At 51.0% G+C, this 17,736-nt stretch overlaps 3 long non-coding RNA genes across 4 annotated transcripts; all 3 read right to left on the minus strand.

Moving 5' to 3' along the window:
* Positions 1 to 437: 437 nt before the first annotated feature.
* On the minus strand, positions 438 to 2,782 carry LOC136555900 (uncharacterized). 2 transcript variants are annotated; one of them, XR_010783552.1, is made up of 2 exons: positions 1,464 to 2,782; positions 438 to 869 (listed from the first exon to the last, which is right to left on the minus strand). It is a non-coding gene; the product is annotated as an uncharacterized lncRNA (long non-coding RNA). The 2 variants fall into 2 exon arrangements; XR_010783551.1 differs by having other exon boundaries at positions 1,444 to 2,782.
* Positions 2,783 to 3,182: 400 nt separating this feature from the next.
* On the minus strand, positions 3,183 to 4,367 carry LOC136556133 (uncharacterized). The gene is made up of 3 exons (XR_010783581.1): positions 3,458 to 4,367; positions 3,340 to 3,381; positions 3,183 to 3,243 (listed from the first exon to the last, which is right to left on the minus strand). It is a non-coding gene; the product is annotated as an uncharacterized lncRNA (long non-coding RNA).
* Positions 4,368 to 10,254: 5,887 nt separating this feature from the next.
* Positions 10,255 to 14,228, minus strand: LOC136555973 (uncharacterized). Its single transcript, XR_010783564.1, has 4 exons — positions 14,150 to 14,228; positions 12,437 to 12,631; positions 10,915 to 11,113; positions 10,255 to 10,790 (listed from the first exon to the last, which is right to left on the minus strand). It is a non-coding gene; the product is annotated as an uncharacterized lncRNA (long non-coding RNA).
* Between the last annotated feature and the right edge of the window lie 3,508 nt (positions 14,229 to 17,736).

Raw genomic sequence — 17,736 nt, forward strand, 5'->3', positions numbered from 1 at the left:
CGGGGCTCTCGGCAGGAGGCCCCTGAGGTGCAGGAGCTCCTTTGGGACTCCTAATAAAACCTTGGATTAACCCCTGCTAAGAGTCAGCACTTTATCATCTACCGATGTCTCTGGTGTCTCTTGTGCTGCACAGGGGCCCAGCCCAGGTGCCCTCAGCACCCTTGGGGGACAGAGAGTGTCTCCCTGCCAGCCCAGGTGCCCTCAGCACCCTCGGGGCACACACAGAGAGTTTCTCCCCCCAGCCCAGGTGCCCTCAGCACCCTCGGGGCACAGAGGGTGTCTCCCCTCTCTCGGCCGTGTCGGGGCTGCCCCCCCGGTGTCTGCCGACTCGGGACCGGCCAAGGGTTACTGAGAGGCTCGCACAAACCCGCTCGGCTGCTGATTGTGGTGATGAGGGTCCCCAGGATGAGGGAAGAGACGAGAATCTTGACTCCACCTTTCAGAAGGCTGAAATATTATTTTATGATCTCTATTATATTAAAAGAAAATGAGATAGTAGAACTATACTAAAAGAGCAAGGAGACATCAGAAAGCTGGAAAGGAATGAATAATAAAAACCTGGGACTGCTCACAGCCCCGACGCAGCTGGACCATGATTGGTCATCAAGTAGAAACAATGCACAGGAGACCAATCCAAGATGCCCCTGTTGCTAAACCATCTCCAGCCCACACTCCACAGCCAGCAGATTGTTACTGGCTCCATTTCTGTTCTGAGGCTTCTCAGGAGAAAAATCCCAGCAAAAGGATTTTCATCAAACACGTCAGTGCCAGGTGATGGCACAGGCAGCATCAGCCGGCCGAGGTCACTGTGTCATCCCTGCCAGCCCAGGTGTCACAGCAAGGAGGAGAGAGTGCACCCTGTGCTCACCCTGCAATACAGAGCAATACAACACAACACACATATTAACACAAGATGATAACCTTTTTCTATTTTCATTACATGTGGATTTATTGTTATAGGAAACCCAAACCAACAAAAGCACACAAAAAACAGCACTCATCTACCATTAACACCCCCTTCAGATGACACACGAAGTCACCATCCCTCTCATCACAACTGCTAAATTACACCCCAGCAATCATTGGTCCTCGGGAACGTGGTTTCCGGGAGCCTCAAAAAAATCCTCCTCCTTGACAAAAAAACCCCGGTCCCTGGACAGTCTGTGCCCAAACTTTGGTGATGAACGTCGCCTCACAGACTGAACGGGACCGAGGAAAAAAAAAAAAAACAGCCGGGGGGGGGGGGGGGGGGGGGGGGAACCCAGCTGGGGATTTTTTATTCTAAATTTAAAAATGAGTTAAAAAACTTGAAAAGCAAAAGTCACACACACAAGGTTAAATCCAGTAATCCAGTCAGCATGCGCTGACACATGCGGAGACGAGCAGACGCAGACAGACACAGACACGTGCTCTCACACACGCTCACACGCTCTTCCCACTTACACGCTCGCTGCGGCCCTTACTCGAGACGCTGAAGAACGTGCTTGACACATCTTCTGGCTGCGCTCCTTGACGTCAAATGGTAGATTCTGGGGAAATCGGCAGCCTCAGGGACCTGTGAGACGACAGGAAGCGGTCAACGAGTGGCTATCTGACAGCTAGGACTTGTCTGCACTCTGGACCAGTAAGTTTTCTACCCAAAATCCCATAAAAGACAGATGAACAGTAAAGTTTTTATAACTCTTCTACCTAACTGTGACTACGTGCCCTGGCAGGGCAGCTCCAACCTTAAGTGGTACAGTATAAGTACACACAACAATGTAAGTCGATGCATACGGTGCAAGTGTACATAGAGTGTAGGTACATACAGTATAAGCCAGCACAGGTACACACAATATAAAAGCCAGGACTTGAGATAACTCGCTGGAAGATCAATTCTTGAGTCCTATACCCTTGAGAAGATGGAACTTATAGAAGTACTGCAGTCACATGAGGAGGGTGCAAGACACTCCCTCTAGCAGTCCAAGAGAAGGGCATGGAAAAAAAGGCACTACCAAAGCTGGTAGTGAGAAGGAAGATGGATGTGAACATCTTGTCCGTTTGAGACATTCCTGTCTCAAAGAGTAAAAATGTAAAGATGCCAGAAGAAGGGATATCCAGAAAGGAACGTGAGTAGAACACGGCCTATATGGCACAGAATAGTGCCGATAAAGCATCGAGACGTAACAAAGGCCTATGACATGGAAGACAACGGACACAGACACGGACAACATAACATAGACATGGGTGACATAACACAGAGACAAGTGGCAACTGCCTGGCACTGTCCCCTTAGGGACCCGAGATGCCTAGCGCAAGATGAGCCAGAGGCTGATGATGCCAAAGGAAAGGAAGCCCTATGACGATAGCACGTGATGATGAAATGTAACTCGTTAAAAGAAGTTACTGCCACAGCAGTTAAGAGGATGCTCGAGAGGCTCAGCGAGCCTAGAGAAGGAAGCCGAGGGCGGGTGACCGTGGCTATAGCTCCGGACCTGAAGGCGAGCTACTCAGGGGAAACATCCGTGACCATGTTGAGTCGAGGAAGGCGGACGACGCAAAGTACACAAAAATGTGGAGATGGGTCGGAACTGCCCTGCCCAGCAAAGGCCCTGGCGAGGCTGAGGGGAAACCCTCTCCCTTTACTTCCAGACAGCCCACCCCACTACAGACCTCTCCGCTAAGCTGACAACTGATTGCCCTCTGTGATAGTAAAGGTTTGTCCCCTTCTCCCAACCACTGGCCCCGACACTTCGCTTTTGGAAGATGAGAGGACAAAATCCATCCTCGGTCGGACGTGGATGTTGAAACGTGCTCTGTGTGTGCCTTGGTGCTGTCCTTTCCAACCTTTGGCTACGAGGCTCCTCAGGGCACCTAAGACAAAACAGAAAAGGTGACTATTGCCCTCAAAAACAGTAACCCCCAGGGCTCCTCCGCACCCCTGCCCCGGCTCACCTCAAATCTTGATTTGACTCCAGAGGGTGCCCAGAAGATACCTGCAAAAAGAAAAGGTACACCCTTAGCATGCTGCTGTGTAACGCTCACCTAGGAGTCAGCCTGCCTAAACCCCGACTCACCTGCCCTCCTCCGTTCCTTGGCGTGCCTAGGGCAGCGACAGCACCTGCAAAGAAACAAAGCAGAAAAGCATGCTCAGACACTGTGAAAACACAACCTACAAATCTGACAAGGATGCCACACTGATACCTTAAGCTGCACACACGTGGAATGGGCATGCTCGGCCAGGATAGATGGCAAGCGGACCACCTAAAATAATAAAAAAAAAGTGGAGATGCTTAGAGCTGCACCAGAAACTGAGACATCAGCAAAAACAACTGCTTCTGTACACTACTCAATGCTCACCTCGCCCACTCGGCCTTGACTGCTGCTCTCAGCCTTGACTTCCTAAAAAGTGAGACAAAGAACACTGCTCTAACAGCCATCATTTATGCTCCCTCTGCAGAGACAAACAGTGACTGACCTGCTCAGGGCAATCCCCTCACCCAAGATGGGGGGCTCTGCCCTGGATTTTATCCTTCTGCACCTGAAAGAAAGGACAAAAGTCAAAGAGCTGCAGGCTAACTTAAGAGCTCCAGACATCTTGTGTCCACCTACAAATCCCACCTAGAGTCCAACTACACCCCACATTACAAACATCAAGTCCCCGGGACTTCTCCTATTGCACCAGGCTATGCAGCAGGGCAGAGCAGCTCCGGCACAAATGTGTGCGCAGACACCCGTGACACAGGACAGGACAAACAACGGGGACACAACAGGAACAGAAATCTCTGGGTAAGGAAAATGACAGCGAGCACCGAGAGGACGCAAAATTAGAAGACCGAGGTGAAACTGATGGCGGGCTGATGAAGTTCAGAGAACCCTGGAGGAACAAGATGCTAAGTGAATGATTTATTCCAAGAACTGCAAAGATGGATGCCCGAGAATCCTACGGTCAGAAGCCTCTACCTGTCCCCACATTCTTACAAGTCCTAATCCATCATAACAGAACCTTGCAGGGTGCAGCTGTCTGTACAGCTCAGAACAAGACCTGAAAAGCCATCTGACTGGATGCTTCGAAGAAGAGTTGCTATTCTGATACCTGTCTGAGCTACCGAGTTAAAAGTTCCATGGCATCGGTGCCAGGGCAAGGAACGCTGAGAGTACAGATGCTAAGACTGGTGCCAAGGTTTCTGACATGCCCCTCAAAGGGCTATGATAAACAACACATAATACACAAAAGACAAGGGACACAATACACACCGGGACTGCTCTGCCCTGCTCACCTCAGCACTGGGATCAAAAGTGAGATTTTGCTTTTATGGGGCCTAAGGGGCCACTTCATGGACACTCCTCACCGCCAAAGAGGACTCAAACCCCCCCCTCCCAGTAATTCCCAAACCAGCACCCTGCTTTCATCCCCCATGGGGGTCGTGGCCCTCTACTTCTCTCTCAGACATCCGGGGATGCCGGTCTCAGGTGCGAAGAAAGGCCACCTCGTCAGCTGGGAAGGTCCTGCTGGCACCAGGCTGGTGTCTCTTAGACAGCTATATTAAAGAAAACCAAACATCAAGGCCGGATCGTGGCACCACATCGGCCAAAACCCCACAAGTCTGCGACTCACCCTTCTCCTAAGAAGGCCCGGCTCCTCGGGCCGCACGCTCCGGCCGTGCTCGGAGGCCGACGCCGTCGTCGTGGGGTACGCCTGGGTTAAGAGGACAGGAGGTGACGTGGCATTGCTGAAACCTGAGCGGACCCTCGCTCCTCCTCCCTACTTCCCTGACTCACCGCAACTCCACGGCAGTTCCTGATGGCTGCCCGGCATGCAGGGCTCGTGAGAGCGGCAAACCCGGTCCGTCGGCCCGTTGGGGATGGGAGCTTGGCATGCTCCGAGCAGATGGCCTAAGGAACAAAAACGAGAATGGAGACTTAGACTTGCCCCAGGAATTGAGACCTCAGCAACAAGCAAGGCTACTGCTCACCTTACCCTCTTGAACTTGACTGCTGAGATCCAGCTATACTTCCTAAAAATAAAGACAAAGAACAGCGCTGTAACAGGGCCACACTTGACACTCCCCCTGCACAGACAAATGGGGACGGACCTGCTCAGGGGAACCCCCTCACCCAGGATGGGGTGCTCTGCCGTGGATGCAATGCATCTGCACCTGCAAGAGAGTTAGAACATATGTCAAACACCTGCAGGATGACTCAAAAGCTGCAAACACCTTATATCAATCTAGGAACAGCATCTAGAGTCCAAGTACACCCCACATGAAAAATTTCAACCCCCCAGGGCTTGTCCTATTACACCAGGCTATGCGGCAGGGCAGAGCAGCTCCGGCACAAATACGTGCGGACACCCGTGACACAGGACACACAGGACACGACAAACAATGGACACACAACACAGACAGAAATCTCTTGGCAAAAAGGATAACTGCAAGGACCGAGAGCATGCCAAATGAGATGACCGAGGTGAGACTGATGGCAAGCTGACGTGGCTCAGAAAACCCTGGAGGAACAAGATGCTAACTGAATGATTTATTCCAAGAACTGCAAAGATGGATGCCCGAGAATCCTACGGTCAGAAGCCTCTACCTGTCCTCACATTCTTTCAAGCCCTAATCTGCCATAATGGATCCTGGCAGGGCATAGTTGTCTGTACAGCTCAGAACAAGACCTGACAAGACATCTGACCGGATGCTTCCAAAGAGAGATGCAATTCTGATACATGTCTGAGCTCCCCAGGCAAAGGTTGTATGGCATGGGTGGCGGACCAAGAAATGCAGAGATCACAGAGGATAAGAACAATGCCAAGGTTTCTGACAGGCCCCTCAAAGGGCTAAGGTAAGAGACATGAGATACCCAAACAACACACAAGGCACGATAGACAAGGGACATAATACACACCGGGACTGCTCTGCCCTGCGCACCGCAGCACTGGGATCAAAAGTGAGACTTGGCTTTTATGTGGCCTAAGGGGCTGCTTCATGGACACCCCCCCACCTCCAAAGTGGACTCAAAAACCCATCCCAGTATTTCCCAAACCAGCACCCTGCTTTCATCCCCCCTGAGGGTCCTAGCCCTCTACTTCTCTCTCAGACATCCGGGGATGCCGGTCTCAGGTGCGAAGAAAGGAAACCTCGTCAGCCGGGAAGGTCCTGCTGGCACCGGGCTGGTGTCTCTTAGACAGCTATATTAAAGAAAAACAAACATCAATGCTGGATCGTGGCACCACATCGGCCAAAACCCCACAAGTCTGCTACTCACCGTGCTCCTAAGAACGCTCAACTGCTCGGGCCGCACGCTTAGGGCACGCTCAGAGACCGAGGCCGTCGCCACAGGGGATGCCTGGGTTAAGAGGAGATGAGGTGATTTGGCATGGCTGAAACCTGAGTGGACCCTCGCTCCTCCCCCCTACTTCCCTGACTCACCACAACTCCTCAGCACTTGCCAGAGGCCACCAGGATGGCACCTTTAAATAGAAAAGTTCAGGGCTTCATCACCAAGTCCTGTAATGCATCCACAGGGCTCACATTTGCAGGAAACCCGGTGCATCGGCCGGTTGGTGACGGGGGCTTGGCATACTCCGAGTGGATTGCCTAAAGCGCACAAACGAGAATGGAAGCTTAGAGCTGCACCAGAAATTGAGACCTGAGCAATAACAACTGCTTCTCTCCACTGCTCACCTTGACTGCTGGTATCCACATTTGCTTCCTAAAAAGAAAGACAAAGAACAGTGCTGTAACAGAGGCATCATTTACACTTCTGCTGCAGAGACAAACGGGGCCTCACCTGCGCGGGGGAAACCCCTCACCCGGGATGGGGCCCTCTGGCACACATTTAATCCATCTGAATCTGAAAAAAAAGTTAGGACAAAACTCAAACTGTTGCAGGATAACTTAGGAGCTCCAGACGTCTTGTGTCCATCTACAAATCCCATCTAGAGTCCAACTACACCCCACATTACAAACTCCCAGGGACTTCCCCTATTGCACCGGGCTATGCGGCAGGGCAGAGCAGCTCCGGCACAAATGTGTGCGCTGACACCCGTGACACGGGACAGGACGTGACAGACAGGGGGGACACAACAGGGACAGAAAGCTCCTGGCAAGGAAAGTGGCTGCAGGGACTGAGAGAATGCAAAAGGAGATGACCGAGGTGAGACTGATGGCAACCTGATGAGGCTCAGAGAACCCTGGAGGAAGATGCTGGCTGAAGGATTTATTCCAAGAACTGCAAAGATGGATACCCAGGAATCCTACGGTCAGAATCCTCTCCCTAACCTCGCATTCTTACAAAGCCTAATCCGTTGAAATGGAGCATTGAGGAGCACGGCTGTCCGTGCAGCTCAGAACAAGACCTGAAAAGCCACCTGACTGGATGCTTCCAAAGAGAGATGCAATTCTGATGCCTGTCGGAGCTACCGAGTCAAAAGGTCAATGGTCTGGGTACCAGGCCGAGGAACGCTGAGATTACAGATGCTAACAGTGATGCCAGGGTTTCTGCTTGGCTCCTCAAAGGCCTAAGGTAAAGGACATGACACATCCAACCACACAGAACACTCAATAGACAATTGACACAATACACACCGGCACTGCTCTGCCCTGCGCACCTCAGCACTGAGATCAAAAGTGAGACTTTGCTTTTATTTCCCCCCCAAGCCTAAGGGGCCGCTTCGTGGACACCCCCGTCTCCAAAGCGGACTCAGAAACCCCTCCCAGTGGGTCCCTGCACTGCGCCCTGGTTTCATCCCCTCTGTGGGTCGTAGCCCTCTACTTATCTCTCAGACATCTGGGGATGCCGGTCTGTGTCAGGTGCAAGGGAAGGCTGCCTCGACAGCTGGGAAGGTCCTGCTGGCACTGTTGTTAAACAGCTTCCTGCTGTTTCTTCGTCTGCTCCAATAAAGAAAACGAAATATCAATGCATAACCTCAGCAGCACGTTGGCCAAAACCCAACAATTCTGCCACTCACTGTTTTCCCAAGAATGCCCGGCTCCTGGGGCCGCACGCTTCAGCCACACTCGGAGGCTGACGCCATCGTCGTGGGTACGCCTGGGCTAAGAGGAGACGAGGTGATGTGGCGCTGCTGAAACCTGAGCGGAGCCTCGCTCCTCCTCCCTACTTCCCTGACTCACCGCAACTCCTTGGCCATTGCTGAAGGCTGCCCTGGTGACACCTTTAAACAGAAAAGGCAGAGGCTTCATCGCCGAGTCCCGTGATACTTCCCCAGGGCTCGGGAGAGCGGCACACCCGGTGCGTCGGCCGGTTGGTGACTGGGGCTCGGCGTACTCCGAGTGGATTGCCTAAAGCGCAGAAACAGGAACAGATGCTTAGAGCTGCACCAGAAAGTGAGACTGGAGCAATAACAACTGCTTCTGTACGCTACTCAATGCTCACCTTGCCCACCTCACCTTGACTGCTGATGTCCAGCTTTACTTCCTAAAAAGAAAAAGAACAGAGCTGTAACAGAGTCACACTTTACACTCCCCCTGCAGAGACAAACGGTGACTGACCTGCTCGGGGGAACCTCCTCCCTCGGGATGGGTGGATGGATTTTGCCCTGGATTTTATCCTTCTGCGTCTGAAAGAAAGCGAGGACAAACGTCAAAGGGCTGCAGGATATCTTCACAGCTCCAAACATCTTCTGTCTATCTAGGAATATCATCTAGAGTCCGGCGACACCCCACAAACTGCCTGTCCCTGAGCCTTGTCCTATTGCAGCAGCCTCTGCGGCAGGGCAGAGCAGCTCCGGCACAAACATGTGCAGACACCCGTGACACAGAACGTGACAAACGGGGGGACGTTAAACACGACACATTATGCTTGTGGTGAGGGCCTCGAGGGGAAAAGGCAAAAGGGACCCCAAAGACACAGTAGGTAACACGGTACACCGGACAACACGACGTGGACCGGAACTGCTCTGCCCTGCCCGCCTGCACGCTGCCATCAAATGTGGAGTCTCTCCCTTGAGCTGTCCTAAGAGGCCCCTTGGAGAAGATTGCTTTTCCCTCTGCTAATTTTTCCATCTGTCCCAGGAACTCCCAACCCACTGCTCTCCCATCTCCAGGCCGTGGCCCCGACTTATCTTTTGGATGATCGGCGATGTGAATCCACGTTGCACCTGAAATGAGTCTGCCTCGGAGGGCCCCGTGATCGCCTGTTAGCCTCTCGGTCAGCTACAATAAAGAAAACCAAAACCAACGTATGAGTTCAGAGTTATGTGGGCCAAATCCCAGCAAGTCAGCTACTTGCCCTCTCCTGAGTGTGCCTGGCTCCTTCAGGCTCCACCTTCATCCTGATTCCAAAGGTGTGGCCTTTATTATGAGTGGCACCTGGGTTAGAGAAAAGCAAAGTTAAATGGCATTCCTGTGAGTGCACTGGATGACCTTGTGTGAGGAAGACATGGGAATGCCTCTGCTATGCTTCTGAAAAGCCTTGTGTGCGGGGGCCCTCAGATAAACACCCTTTCTCACCCTGCTGCCTGCAAACCCCCCTGCCCCCCAATAACTCCTAACTGGATACCTGCTCACCCTCCCTCTCCCAGTCACAACCCTCAACTCACCTGAAGCCTCAGTCTCAAACATCATTTTTGACACTGGGCAGATGCCTCCTGTGACATGATGAATCTGCTGAAAGAAGTGCTGTGTTTGACACACCCTGGGATCTCTGGAAGCTGTGCACCTCCTAAAAACAATAAAAACACAAAACAAGAACAAAACCAGAAATTGCAAATGCACTTTACCACCCCTAAACACAAAATCGTGAACTTAAATACTCCCTGTATTCCATGCCATTTTCTTCACAGGATCTTCCAAGCCTCTGTTGCTTTAGATGCCCAGAAACACCTGCTGAAAGCAAGCTGAGATAAGCTGAAAGAGCCTCTTCACTGAAATGACAGGAGAGCCCTTACCCCAGCACATCCCAGAGAGGGAATGAAGCCCCTCAGCAAAGGCTGGGGTTAATATAGCCCTGATGGTGCCCGCCTCCCATTCCCATGATGCCTGGGAAAAGGGAGGGGGCTAATCCCACTGAATATAAAAGCCCCCAGAGCAGCTGCAGCTGTTTGGCTCCTCTGACTCAAATTCAAAGGGAGGAAAGGCCTTGTTAAAGAAGAAAGCTCTTCAGAAAAATAACAGCGCTTTCTTTTTTGACACAACTACTAGGAGCAGAAGAACAGAAAAATTGTAAGACATAAAGCATTGTGTTTAGGTAGCATACCTAGATAAATTGGGTAATTTGCTGTTAACTTATATAATTATTCTGTGATTAACAAAAGCCATCTAATAAATTAACACCCAAAACTCCAGCAGCCCAGCTGGCCCTACCAAATCTCTCTGTTGATACATACAGTAAACAAAACCAAAATCCCAGGAATACCTGTCAGAAGTCTAGGAAAGAAACCTCTTGAAATTAATCCTACCTCAAATACAAACCAACCCGTCCAGAAAGTGAGCTTCACTCAAAAAACTATTTACACAGAGTTAATAAGACCAAGAAATAAAACAACACACCATCTACCACCAACAAATACAACAGTGAGGGAAAAAAACCCACGTTTTTTTTCTTTTTTTTTTATTTCAACTAACTTCCTTTATTAGCTCGAACCAAAGATTTTGCCAGGGCTGTAACAACAACAACTTCTTTTTCTTCTTCTCCTTCTGAAATGTCCCTTCTCCTTCCCAAATTCCTTACAACTTCTGAGTTTAAATCCAAGCCAAAAGCAAAATTCGTGCACTTGTGAGTCCGGTGCTCCTGTCAGATTCTCTGTCTCACTGCACATCTTCTCACACTTTCAGTCTGAACGCTGTCCTGCCCTGATGAGTTTGACAGAAGAATTGGCACATGTTAAGAGAGCATTTCCCTCCCTGCCTCCCTCGCCAGAGCTGGTTTCCTTAGCGCATTTCAATCGATCCCAAGCCCGCAATGATGCGCGCTCACCTCAAGGCTCACAGCAAGCACGCAGCAGCTCAGGCTGACTTGGCTCCAGGGCTCCGTGCCTTGGATAGCTGAGAAAACTTCCCATGAGCCTCTGTCCCAAGACATTGGAATGCAAACCCAGCTCCGTCTCAGCGTCTCGGTGGGAGGCAGGAGCACATCTGGCTGAGCCACAAAAAATCCCTTCTTGGGCAGCTGCACTCTGCCGGAAAGGGGAAACACGTGCTAGTGTACAGCAGCTCAGAAACAATTCTTTTCTAATGTTACCTGCTCTACTTGACTGCTCGCTAACACAAGTCTCATTTTACCATTGCAGGGAGAACGCTGTAGGAAAATGTCTGATGAGCAGCCACAAAGGCCTCACTCCTGCTACACAGCCTGCAACACCCTCGGCAGAGCGGAGCAGCCAAATCACCACACTCTCCTTGCCATGGGCAAGGGTAGAAGATGACTGGGGGAGGCATATAAAAAGAAGGGAAACGCTCCTACAAATGCACAGCCATTTGCTTTCAGAAGCCCAGAGTTCAGGATCTTCTCTAGGAAGCCAGACATGACATGATATTTCTAAGATTTTCTTCTTCATCGAAGGAAATGTACGTACATACACGCTCTTACAAATGTACCTACAGTTTTGGGGTTTTTTTTCTTCTGAAGCTCCAAGAATGATTTCCCATCTTGAGTCATTCAGAAGAAAGGGCCCCTGTGACTCAGGTCAGAAGGGCGCCTGCGTTTTTGATCACGACAGCTTTTGGGTTTACCCAGTGAGCAGGAGCAGCCAGAGCTGAGGCTCAGCAGAGGCTGACCCCGGCCAGCCCCTTCCTCCCTTCCCTGTGTCACAATGACTTCCAGGCAGAAGGATGCAAAGCAGGTTTGTGTCTTTTCTCTACAGTGCCAATAGGTAAAAGATGTAGGCTTTGAAATAACTAATGACCCTCTCTTTGAACTCTCCCAAGGACAGTTTTAAAGAAAAGACAGAAGATTGCTGCTAAATCCATATGGGATAAGGACGAGAGCAGCAAGGAGGGCAGGTGCGTCCCCCGCCCCCCGAGGGTGCACCCAGAGCCCCAGGCAGGGACGGAGTCACTGACTGCTCTCTGGGGACGAGACCCTCCCTGCAGGTGACACTGGCTTGTCCTCTCCCTGTGGCACAGGGACCTCCAGGCTCTATGACCAGCCTCATTTTGTCAGCATCCAGGTGCTGTGCTAGAGCCAGAGGGGTCAAGGCTTTCCAGAACCATAGGATCCTTGCGGTTGGAAAAGCCTTCTAAGGACATCGAGCCCAGCTGCTGCCCCAGCACTGCCAAGCTGCCCCCCCAAATCAGGTCCCTAAACACCACATCTTGACATCCTTGACATGTCTCCAGGCATGGGGACTTCCCTGGGCAGCCTGCTCCTATGCCTGACCACCCTTTCAGTGAAGAAATTGTCCCTCCAATCCAATCTAAGCCTTCCCTGCTGCAAGTTGAGGCCATTTCCTTTTGGCGTGTCACTTCTTACCTGGGAGATCTCAGTACTTTAACCTTACCTGCTCCTTCCCTAGGCGGTCTCTGGCTTGGCTGGATGAGAGGAGAAACACTCCCACCACAGGAATGGCACCTCAGGAGGTCCCACACCAAGGCCAGGGGGAGCAGCCGTCCTCGCCAGAGCTCGCACGTCCCTTCTCAGAGATTGGCTCTGCTTTTCCTCCCGGGCAGATCTCTGCTGAGTGCTGCACAATTGCCTGTTTGGAGGAGGGGGGGAAAAGAGGTTAGCCAAGTTTTTTATCTAGACTTAGCTGATGGCTTTGCCTCCTCCTGACTTCCTTCTGCTACAAAAACAGCTGCCTTTGGACTTCTAGGGGCAACTTGCACGTCATGCCTGAAAAGGAACTACAGAAAAGCGCCTCATTTTTAAAGCCTCAACCAAGAAGACAGATAATTGCAGCTTCTCCATGCCCACTGCCTGCAGAGCTGGCAGGCACCAGGCCAGCTCTGCTCCTCCTTCAAGTTGTTCCCAAATCTGCTGGAAGAACTGAAGGCTACTTTGGCCTTCCATTGCTCTGCTTGTCCCGAGAAAGAGCTTTGAGTGTTGTTACCCCTCCAGAAAGGAAGGGCCTTTCTGACTCACACGCTCGGTGACACAAGGCTACGCCAAGCTGCAGCAGCCTCTGCTCCAGGTGGGAAGGGCTTCCTTCCTCCTCTGGCACTTGGCTGGCACAGGGCACAGGTTGCTCAGAGGTGCTGGGGCTGCCCCATCGCTGCAAGTGTTCAAGGCCCCTTGCTGCTCTGGGATGAGGCTCTGAGCAAGCTGCTCTATGGAAGCACATCCCTGCCCACAGCGGCAGCAGCCTTGGAATGAGGTGATCTTTAGAGCCCCTTCCAACCTGAATTATTCCATGATTCTGTGAACTGAAAAAAGCGGGGAAAGAAATCTGTAAAGGTCACTAAATGCATCAAAGCACATCCCCATGGAACCAATCCTCAGCAGCCCATCCGGCCAAGGTCAGAGCTGCTCTCTGCCCACCGAGGACACGGCAAGCAGCAGGGACCTTTCTCCCACTCTCCAGCACGGAGAAGTGGGAAGCCAGAGGGAAGTTTACAGACACCGGGAGGCGGTGGCACGGGACGGGGCGGGGCGGGCGGTCTTACCTTGCAAAGCTGGCGGCACAAAGGGCGGGCAGCGCCGCCGCCACGCCGGGATTTTCCGGCCCGCCGTCGCTTCCAGCACCTGGCGAGGGGCGTGCGCGGGCTCGGGGGGTGCAGCCCCGTTCCGACGGCGCTCGCCCGCCCCCGCTCGCTGCCCCCGGCCCGCGGAGCGCTGCGACCGTGCCTCCGCCGCCCGCCGAAAGCGGCCCCGCCGGGCCACCCCCCGCCCGGCCATTCTTCTCAGCCATCGTGTCCCTTTTGCACTCCTGAATGTCTTTCACCCCTGCCGGCCATTTACCGAGCCCGCCCCGCCCGCCGCTCGCTCCCGCCCCTCGCCCTTGCCTCGCTCGGCAGCCGCGTCGTTGCCCCGTGCCAGCGGCGAGGGGCAGGGCTCTGGCTCGGGGGGCTGCAGTACCGCTCTCTGGCCACAGGGCGGCAGACTCCCGGGTCCGCGATTTTCCCGCGCTTTTGGCCGCCATTTTGAGAAGGTCAATGAAGCTCCGTGACATTGGCGACGCGACGCTCCCATGATGGCGGCCAAGAAAGGACCCCCCCCCCCCCCCCCCCCCCTCCGCCGAGAGAGGCGATTACTCAGATGGCGGTCAGAAACCCACCGAAATACGCCCGCCCGCGGCGCCGATGACCCCACAGCCCGTGCCGGGTACACCTGAAACGCAAGAGAAAATCTCGCCGGGACCACGTCGGTGTTCCGTGCAGGCAGTCCGGATACACACACCGCGGTCCTCCGGTTGCCCACCCTTTTGGCCGCCATTTTGAGACGGTCAAACAAACTCCGCCACGCGCCACGCCCAAGAGGGCTGCCTGGCGGCGGCGGGCTGCAGTACCGCGCTCTGCCCACAAGGCGGCAGCACCGCCGCCCACCCCAGCCGGGGGCGCCGCGCGCCTTGGGGCTGCGGGCAGCCAAGGCGGAAAAAAAGAACAGGGGCGATTCCCCCCCGCAAAAAACTCCTCTAAAAATAAATGCCAAAAACCTGCCTCTTACCCAACAAGAACCAAATAAGCCCCCTTTCTTTCAAGCCTTCTTGAAATAAATTTTATAGTTCTAGTTTTCCTAGTTCTATTCACACGCATATTTATACCGGACATTGATGTGTTACGTCATTTATACAATCTATTATGTCTATTCCTATTATCTGTATTTATTCATATTTTGTGGTTTTATCAATATCATTATATATTGATTGTATATTTCTAGACTTCGATCTAGATTTCTATCATACTTTTATTATTCCAAAAAAAAAAATCCCATCTCTAACCAAACAAATACCAAAAAACCCTTCTTTTAAACTATATTGAAATAGTTTTATATTTATAGCTTGCATAATTATATTCACATTTATAGTCACAGTTTATACTGATGCATTCTATTCATAATTACATCTCACATATATATTATTCACATCATAGAGATAAATTATTTTTATTATGTACCATATCTACTGCTACAACTTATTTTTTCTAATATTTTCAATTTTTATATCAACCTTGATGTATTCATGAGATATTTTTACAATTAGATTTCTATCTTTCTATTATTTGTATTTGTAGTTTTTATAATAAAACCCCTGCTTTTGCCAAATAAAAAACAAAACCATCCTTTCTTTTAAACTACTTTTAATAATATTGTTGTATTTATATTTACCCTATCTCTAATGTTTTATATATTATATCATAGTGATGTACTATATATATAACTATTTTATAGCTACTTCCTATAATATATAAGAAGATATATACAGTATCACTTGTATTATGTGTTGTATGGATTTATGTCACTTTAGATTTACAATCCTTTAATAATTTTATATCTATATCTGCATAGATTCGCAATACATTTCTATATTTAAAATTTCGTTTGAGTTGTGTTTATATTTATCATCTCTATTGATATATCTATAAACATACACAACGCTCTATTAAAAAATACAATATCTTATTGGAATATATCAAGACTTATGTTACCTGTTAAATTTTAAATATAGACCGAATAGATCAAAATAAAAGTTTATTCCCATTTCTACTCATCTACTTGTTTTGTTTAAAGATAGCTATCCTTAGAATTTTACATTTAAAATCCATTTCCTAAATACAAGGACAAAACAAACAGCATCGAATTCCCACCAATGTCTTCCAAAACCATCAAGATACCTCCACCAGCCAAACAACTGCCAGCGAAAAAAACACACAACACTCTTTTCACTGACAGTTCTCATCACATCAGAAAAACGGAACCAAATGAAAAGAAAACCCTTGAGAAACACACGCAGCAAATCACAAAAGCCTCTAAAAAAATCCAAACCAACTCACTCAACTCCCAACAGTGCCACTGACCCTGAACGTTATTAAAAAAATAATCAAAATTCTACATCTACACTAACTCAAAGAATAAGCAATACTCTGTCAAAAGTACTTTAGAAAGCGAATTAACTAACGAAATAGAAAAAAAAAAATCTCAACAACTAAAAAATAAGAAAATAACTACCCAAATAAAAAAAAACTACTTAAAAAGACCCACCATATAAATACCCACGTTCCCAAAAATAAAACTGATCAACAACCACCAAATACGTCAAAGGACAACAAAAAATGAAAAAAAAAAAAAATTGTAAAACAAAAGTCCCCCAAACCAAATCAACTTTAATTTACAACAAAAAAATTATCCCCAGCTGAAGAATAAACGCTTAGAGCCTCATTCGATCAAAATAAAAATACCACCCAGAAATAAACACAAAGCCTAAAGAGAAACGCAACCGTTAACAATATCTCCCAAATGATCCCGTAACAATACAACATACACTACAATCAAACAAACCAAATCAATAAAAGCCCTGGAAGACGATAAACACGAACGCAATTAGAGAGATTTTAAAAACCCCGCTGCTATTAACGACACGACGCCACCTCGACCCCACCGAAACAAACGCTACACGCCCACGCTAATAAAAGCCACCGCGACAGAATTAAAATCCGAGCCGCTGCTTCGCGCAACGACCCGTAGAAACCATTGCACGCCTTTAAAAACAGAATAGCCCGGCAAAAAAAATATCCGACTACAGAACTCGATTCAAACCAAACCTTTATCGTCACCACCTGAACCGAGAACCGTACCGCTCAGGAAGAACGCCAGAGCCCTTAGCGCACACCCACTGCGACCCACACAAAACCGTGCGATCGATCCCTACAGAGCACCTCTGAACCACGACACCCAAGAACTTGCGGCAGCCGAACCCCGCGCTGCCGGCCCCGGACGGAGCGCGGCTCCCGGCGGCAAAGCGGCTCCTCCGGCGCGCAGGGGCGGCGCCGCCCCGGAGACCCCCCCGCCCCCGCCCGCTCCCCCTGCCCGGGGGACCCCGGCGGCGCCCGAGCCCCGCGCCCGGAGCGGACAGAGCGGCGGGCACCGGCCGGGCCGGCGCAGCAGCGCCCGCGCCGCCTCTGCCGCCCTCGGCCGGCCCGGCGCCAGCCGCCCTCGGCTCCGCACGGCGGCTCGCACCGGCAGAGCGGCTCGGCCGCTGCCGCGCCAAATTCCCCGTGCGCCTCGGCAACCGCCCGGCCCGGGCCGGCAGCGCTCCCGAGCGGCAACGCTCCGGGCCGGGCCGCGGCCACAAGAAGCGCCCTCAAATGCAGCGGCACAGCCCCGACTGCAGCCCTGCAAACGCTGCCAGAGCTGCGGCTTCCCGCAACTGAACCCCGAAACTGACGCCGCGGGCGGCGCTCACCTCGCTTCAACAAGGGCAAAGAAATGGGTTCTCCCCTTCAAGTTCATCCCCTGGGAGAGCAGAAAAGAAGGGGCTTTCCTCCAATGAAATCCTTCAAGCCGTGTGGAAAGGGGGATTTGGACCTCAATTCAAACCCTTGCAAAGGAGGGACACCAGCGCTGTCCCCTCCATTTAAACCTTAGGATGATGAAAATGGGCTGGCTGCCTTCAAATCAAAGCCATCCGATGACAACAATACTTTGCCCATTCCCGTTCAAATGGAACGCAGGGATTCCCTGTCACCCCTGGGATACCCCTAACAGCCGGGAAAAGGCAGGTTTTCCTTCCATCAACACCCTTCGAACCGCAGGTGAAGGCGGATCCCTCCCAGTTCGAACACAGACAATATTAGGAGAGTAGCTGCTTGCCTCTCCTTCTTTTGTCTTCACAAGCTCCGTTTTTGTTCCTGGGGAACCGGGGAGGGG

Source organism: Molothrus aeneus, chromosome 4, assembly GCF_037042795.1.
Source record: "Molothrus aeneus isolate 106 chromosome 4, BPBGC_Maene_1.0, whole genome shotgun sequence".
NCBI lineage: Eukaryota > Metazoa > Chordata > Aves > Passeriformes > Icteridae > Molothrus > Molothrus aeneus.